Source organism: Oryx dammah, unplaced genomic scaffold (assembly GCF_014754425.2).
Source record: "Oryx dammah isolate SB20612 unplaced genomic scaffold, SCBI_Odam_1.1 HiC_scaffold_11050, whole genome shotgun sequence".
Classification (NCBI taxonomy): domain Eukaryota; kingdom Metazoa; phylum Chordata; class Mammalia; order Artiodactyla; family Bovidae; genus Oryx; species Oryx dammah.
The window spans coordinates 4187790-4194907 of NW_024080444.1; the positions used below are offsets into that span (position 1 = coordinate 4187790).

Sequence of the window (7118 nt, forward strand, 5' to 3'; positions counted from 1 at the left end):
ATAGTTTCAATTAATTTTTGTATAAGCTATGCAGTTTAGGGCAAACCTCATTTTCTTTGCAAACTGCACCAACTTCATATGTTGAAAAGACTATCACCCTTCCTCCATTGAATTGCTTTTGTACCTTTATCAAAATCAGTTGGGCATATGTACCATGCTGTCTTGATCCCTGTAGCTTCATAGTAAGTCTGCAGTCAGGTAATGGGAGTCCTCCAAACGTCTCTTCTTCAAAACTTAATTAATTTTACACCTGGATATTTTCATCCTTTCCCATTTTGTCTCCTGCTTTATTCTAGAGAAGAAGGTTCTTGCATAAACTCTTTCTTTTCTTGTTGCAACTCCTGTAAATGCTTTTGGTTTCTCTCTAGTCTGTCCTCCAACCACTGTAGTAGAGGTCTGCTGACTGCTGACCTGCACAGATTCTTAGGAAACACTGAGCCATTATGGATCTTGGTTACTGAATCCAGATGTGGAAGGCTGTGGATCCTCCTATGTGCATCTTGCCCCTCTTGATACAGGATCTTGGGCAACTCAATTTCTGACTCAAGGCACACTTTCCCAATGGTTCTATGGGGTACAATATGAATTGGGATTTCAATTCTCTCATACTCTGAGCTCTTTTGGGCCTCTATGAATTGAAAGCAAATATGGAGTACTTGTCTTTGTATTTTTATCTTGTAGGAAACAAGAAAATACAAGCCCTACAAAGCCTTGCTCCATAATTTGGTACATGGCTTGTGTGAGAACATCAACATGGGAAGGCCAAACAGTTATATGGGGATGGGAATATTACCAGCCCACAACTCTCAGGGTACCACCGGTTAATTCAGCCAGCCTCTCTGCCTCAGTTAAAGCCACAGACGGCTGCTCTGGAGAAATTTCCACTCCACCCTTCCTCTTATCAGAACGCCACAAGACAATGACAGAATGAATGTGAACAATTCTGACAGTGTCAACCTTTTCAGCAACTGTGTGGATTTCAGTTCTAGTATATGTAAACTTGGGGTCACTCCTTAAGTCATTCAATTCTATGCACAGCCCCATCACCTCCTCTTTCTCTGTGCTCAGAGTGTGGTTGAGACATAGTAGGAAAGCATCTGGACTCCACATTTGCACCAAGTACAACCGCCATGGCTCCACCCTGCTCACGGCTGCCTCCAGCCGGCTCCAGCCTGGCCAACCGGCTGCTCAGGCACTAGGTTCTGTGGGGGCTGGGCCTGGGGTGCCCAATATTTAAACTTTCCAATAGAATATCTACAACTATAAATCTTACTGTAATTCAAATTTTAGATATATTTTAATAATCTCTCAAATTTAGATGTATTCTAATAATCCCATTCCTCATTCTTAAACATATTTGGTGAAAGTGAAAGTTGCTCAGTCCTGTCCGACTCTTTGTGACCCCATGGACTATATAGTCCATGGAATTCTCCAGGACAGAATACTGAAATGGGTAGCTGTCCCCTTCTCCAGGGGATCTTCCCAACCCAGGGATTGAACCCAGGTCTCTGGCATTGCAGGTAGATTCTTTACCAACTGAGTTAATATATCTGGTAGTTTTTATAATTGCTCATTTACCTAAAGATTGTATAATAGTTTGTGTTACAGAATATATATGAAGTATTTTTTATTCTGTACTTGTTATTCATTCCTGAGTTTATTCCTTGATAGGCAAAAATTACGACTGCACGTTATCAGCTCTTTAGTGTTTGTTGACAGCAACCTAGTGAGATAAACACTGTAATTATTGCCACTTTTCAGACTGGAAAACTGATGAGCATAATTGGTAAAAAATGCACAAATGATGAAATTGGTAATCAAACCCAGAAATTTTGTCTCTAGATTCATCTCTTAGAGTCTGTTACTTTAATATAATTTTGATTCCTTCTTAGATTTTGGGGGGATTTTTTACTGCTTTTTTTTTAGGTTTTACAGAACATTTTATCTCCACTTCTTGTAGAGCTATTTCTGCTTTACCTTGGGTGTGACACCACCATTACTGATCCTCTATAATGGGCTTCAAATTTATTACTGTAACAATTTTATGTTAATCTATAGCTAGATTTTTTTTTTTACAGGGGACACTTCAATTGTTTTTCATACCCAGATTGTCCTGTTCTGGCAGAGGAGTGGGGTATAGAGATTTTTCAATCTTTTAAAATAGAGGGGCAGCCCATTCTATACCTCAGTTTACTTAATTGTCACTGGAAGAAGAGTGAGGAAGAAATGCTTAAGTGCAGGAAGAAATAGTATTTTGTTTTATTCAAAGGCCAATAGCATAAAAAGTAAAAGATTTTAACTTTTTAGAGAGTATAGACAGAGTTTCAAAAAATCTCTTTTATCTTTATGAAGTTTGGACTTACAAAAGAATTTATGTACAATTAAATAGAGTTATTTGAAATAAATGGACCAAATCTGCCTATCAGAATTAAGGTTCTATTTCCCAGAGAAGATAAGTTTTGAGTATTTGATGAAATGATGATAGACACACAGCAACATTTATTAAGATGCATCTGTGTGCAAGATAGGATGCTAGTGGAAGAAATCTGTCCTTTGTGGCATGACTCATAATAAAGCAGAGCTGCTATTTTATCTAAAATCTTTATTTCTAAACATAATATTCTACTTTAGCAGCATCCCCTTCCTTTGAATCCTCCTTAACCCAGGTTAGGTGGAGTTACAAAATACACTACTTATTTTCAAAGTCACACTTAGGTAGTGATAAGGAAACCATTTAGGCAACCAGTGAGGGGGAAAAACAATATAATCATAGGATGTATCCAAATTCTTTACTTGATAAACAGTTTCATTCCAATGTTCTAACATTCCTTCTGTGCCAAAAGGTCTGAAAGACTGGAAATTACTTTTCCTAGGTTGTCTGCACATAGGGTTTCAGTTTGAGTTAGCTGATGAGAAAAACTTGCTTGATATGGAAAGTAGAATAAAAAATATATATATTAAGTAGTATTTTTGGTGACCGCTTAAAGCAGGCATGCACTATATGTATGTGATAAATGTAATATTTTGCCTGGGACTGTTCAAGCCTGTCAAGGAATCATGTCCTCTGGTGCTTTTCAGAAGCTGCCATCTCCTGTGGTACCTCCCTTAAGATTCTTGAACTTTCATATTTCCTGAAACACAGATCCATCCTCTCTAGCCTTTGTTTTTCCTGTCTTTCTAATTGTAGTTTAAGATTCAAACTGTTACTTGAAGTACATAGGGTAGCTCATATGTAAATGAAAAATTTTAAGTGATGCAGAAGAAATTATAAATAACATAGTGTCCAAAATTCATTGTTGAATTAAAAGCAAGTTAGCACATAAGGAAACATATTGATGTGAAGAACAATCAAGGGAAAAAAATGATCTTGGAGAGACACATGCAGAAGCTTCAGATAATGGAAGTCCCTATCATAGATTTTAAAATTATACTTAAAATGATAGTATGTAAAAAGAGGTAAAAGGCACGATTGAGAATACTGGCCTAAGAATTGACACATCTAGCAAGTTCCTTGGGTATTGCTGATACTACTGGTCTGGGTATCATTTTTTTAAATAACTACTGCTTTAGAGAATATTGTTAGTGTATGGAACCCTTTTCTGTTATAGAGGATACAGTCACAACTTGGATATCAGTTTAATTCACCTCTGTGTGCACATTCTCCAATTTGTACTTCAATCCTATAATTTATATTGTAGCCTCTTCAGATGACTTGATTTTTCCCAGATATGGAAAGAAGGAGAATTACTCGGTAATCTTTGTCCCCCTAGAGCAACCTGTATTCAGTGACAGACATATTTGTGAAAAAAAAAAAAAAAAAAAAGTAAAAGCACAGCCTTTTCTTTGAGATGAGACACCTTCTTCAGTGCAACTTACATGCCAGAGTTTCGTGTCATTATGTTGACATGTGGATTCCACTTGACATTATGTCCCTTGTTGTTTCTTTCCTCCTTTCATGATCTTCCATATTTCTTTTTGGCTAATTCCCTTAATACATCAGGTGTATAAGTATATGAAAACTCCAGAAATGGTATCGTCTGTATACTCTTTCTATCACCTGCTTTTCACCTCTTAGCTATTATTATTCTTATCTCTTGTTATATCTGATAAATTTTGATTGAGTGCTAGACATTTTGGACGAAACAAAAACAATGTCCTATTTATTAAAGTGTCCATTCATTGTATGCAGCTATTGAAATTAAAATTTAAAATAATTAAGATGAGATAGAATTAAAATTGTGTTCCTAAGTCATGTAGCCACATTTCAAGTGTTCAGTAATCACATGTGGTTACTGGATATAATTTTGGACATTGCAGCTTCCACAGTAACAGAAAGTTTTGTTGGAAAGTTCCATTTTTGAGACTTTGACTCATACTGTTTTCCTACCATAAGGGCTTATATACAATCTGATCACATTATTCCAGTTAGAGGCAGCAGTAATTAAATTTGCCTTTAGTTTTCCTTTTTCTTTTTTTTTTTATTCCAATGTTAATGTCTTTTTTAAAATATAAACTTATTCATTTTAATTGGAGGTTAATTACTTTACAATATTGTATTGGTTTTGCCATACATCATTTTGGGTTTGCCTTTGCTCCTAGAATGTATGCCATGTGAGTTCTCAAATGACAAACCTGGTGGTCTGTAAATTCTATTCTTTGCATTCCCAATACAGTGGAACTGTTAAAGGCTTTTTTTTTAGTTTAGTTGCTCCCTTCTTTGTAGATTTTAAAAGTTCCATACAGTCTAAGGAAATAGAAACATCCTTTGGGTGAGGTGGGGCACTAGGACAGATTTCTCTGGTCTTGCTTCTCTGTAGTTCTTTTTTCTATCAGATCTTGTCCCCTCAAGTTTGACTGCCTTAGCAGTTCTGAAATTAAACTTTCCATCCATAATCTCACTACTTTCACAAAAACTCTGGCTTTAAGAGTTCTGGTTGTTTGTTCAGCCAATTTAAGAATTAACGAAAATTTAGAGGAACAAAGCATCACACAAGATTGAGCTCACTTCAGGACATATTTCTTCTCTCTGGTAACTTGGCCTTTCAATTCCTGACTGAATTATATGTCCTTCTATGCCTTTATTTAGTAACTTAAACTTTTTTTTTTTAATCTTTGCCCCTCCTTCTTATGTGGATTATTAAATCTGTAGCTGGATATTTTTCATCATTTTTGAAACTTTCTTGGTCATTTTTTCTTCAAATATTGCTTTGGGCTTATTTATTACTGCTATCTTTCCAAGTCTCCAACTATACATGTTAGACTACATTACTGTTCTCTCTGTTACTCTCTCCTCTGTATTTAAAATCTATTTTTATTTTCTGCTTCCATTCTGAACATTTTCTTTAAACCTGGCTTCTAACTCATTCTCTTTTCATCTCAGTCTATCTTGTTAAACCCATCTATTTTTACTGAATTTTATAAATTTACATTCCAGTCCTCTGCCAATTTTCTATCTTGTTTTCTATCATTTTATCATATTAAGGATTATCGGGATCATTACATCATACAGATTTTGTCTGAGTTTGTTTTTACTGTTTTGTTTTGTATGTGTCTTTGCTTTGTATTAATGGTGTATTTTTTTTCTTTTGTCGATAATTGAGTAACATAGCATTGAATATCAAATATAAAATTTGTAGAAATGATTAAAGGATTTTCACTAGTTTATATCCTTCTAAAGAAGATTTTTATTCATTGTTGTCATGTGTTAAGAGCAAGGGCAACCCAGATAACCTTAACCTCTTCATAGGAATTTAGATTATTTGAAGTGGTGCTGCTTTGCTAAAACTGACAGTGTTTTTCTGAATCACTTTTATCTCTGGAGATTAGCACTTTATGTCCTCAAGACAAGGCAGAGAAGATTTAAAAGCTCTTTCAGCTTGTCTGCTCCTGGACTTCATTTATATATATATATATTTCCAAGAGAAGTCAGTTATATAGTCAGTTAGCTCTCTTCACTGGTATTAGTGGGCAATTAAATTCACTTAGCATTACAAAAAATGTGGTAAAGTAAAATATGTGTCTAAAAATTTTTCTTGGCATTCACAGTTAATTAGAAAAAATATAAGTACTTATTTCTGATATTAAGTATATTCAGAAGAAAGGAACATTAAATACAGTTCCAAACATTTGTTGCTTTTACATGGTTATCCATCAATATATTAAGATGCATATTTCACTATATTTTGCTTATTCTTCTAAAATAGATTATTACTGCTGGGGAAAAAAAAGGGATGTAATGAGTAGAGGAATATGATACACATGTATAGGGTAGGGTACAATAGAGTATGAGGGGAAAATAACTGTTAAAATGTATTTTAAATGTAAAAGCATATATAGTTAAATATGCATGTATTCTGGCAATTGTCCATGGTCCTTTATATTTAAAATACATTTCAATGAAATTTTTATACAAGTGTACATTGATAGAATTATTTTTTTCTTTACTGGTATGGGGCCTGACGCTTAGAGACATACGAGTAAGTACCTCTGAGCCTCAGACCTACATCTGAATAAACTCCAATTCCTGTTTTCTAGATGCTGTTTCTTATGATTATATAGGCATGAATCTCTTAATAGTTCTTTCTTAGCATGCTTACTTCAGTAAAATGCTGTTGCATTGTTTTTAAATTTTTGTTTCACTGTCTTACTTAGTTTCTTCATTGTATTGTAAATATTTCAGCCCTCTTCTCCCTCCCCATATAATTTTTTCACTGACAATATTTAAGTAATTGCTTTTGATTGACTAGAAAACAATTCTTCAATATGAAACTAGTTTTTTCTTATTTATTAAGCTAGAAGCTAGAAAAACAACTTATTTCCCAATAAAATACTACATAATTAGAAAACATAACACTGTAAAATAATATAAAGTTGTTTTTTGTTTTTTATGTTGAGCCATGCTTCTTTGTATTTTCATCTTCAAAATTGGTGTTTGAAAGTTTGGTCATCAACCTGACTCTTGTAACTTAAACATATGTTTATCTTTTCTCTCATTGTCTTTCTTCTTACTCTGTAGGCTTTTGTAACTTTAATATTTATTTTCGGATATTTGAAATTTTATCAGGATAGGTGTATGCATGGATATGTTTTTTAATTCATTGTGGTATTCAAAAAGCTGT

The 7118-nt window shown here is 34.2% G+C and overlaps 1 pseudogene; it reads right to left on the reverse strand.

The window, feature by feature from the left end:
• Nucleotides 1–287: 287 nt before the first annotated feature.
• On the reverse strand, nucleotides 288–1110 carry LOC120860190 (annotated as a pseudogene).
• Nucleotides 1111–7118: the final 6008 nt, after the last annotated feature.